We start from the raw sequence: 459 nt of genomic DNA, 5'->3' as shown, positions 1-459 counted from the left end.
GTGTGTGTGTGTGTGTGTGTGTGTGTGTGTGTATGTTATATATATATATATATATATATATATATATATATATACACACAAACATAGAAAAACGCATTCATTCACCTACACACACACACACACACACACCCACACACACACACACACACACACACACACACACACACATGTATATGCATGTGTGTATATATATACTTATGTATGTATATCTATATGTACATATACATATATACTATATATATATATATATATATATATATATATATATATATACATATATGCATATACATGTGTATATATGTATAAATATATGAACTAATAAATGCATATATATGTATATATATATATATATATATATATATATATATATATATATATATGTATGTATATATTTGTATTTATATACACATATTTACAAATATTATATATATATATACATATATATGTACCCATTTATTT

Source organism: Penaeus chinensis, chromosome 16 (genome assembly GCF_019202785.1).
Source record: "Penaeus chinensis breed Huanghai No. 1 chromosome 16, ASM1920278v2, whole genome shotgun sequence".
NCBI classification, from domain to species: domain Eukaryota; kingdom Metazoa; phylum Arthropoda; class Malacostraca; order Decapoda; family Penaeidae; genus Penaeus; species Penaeus chinensis.
This window is presented reverse-complemented; position numbering follows the sequence as displayed.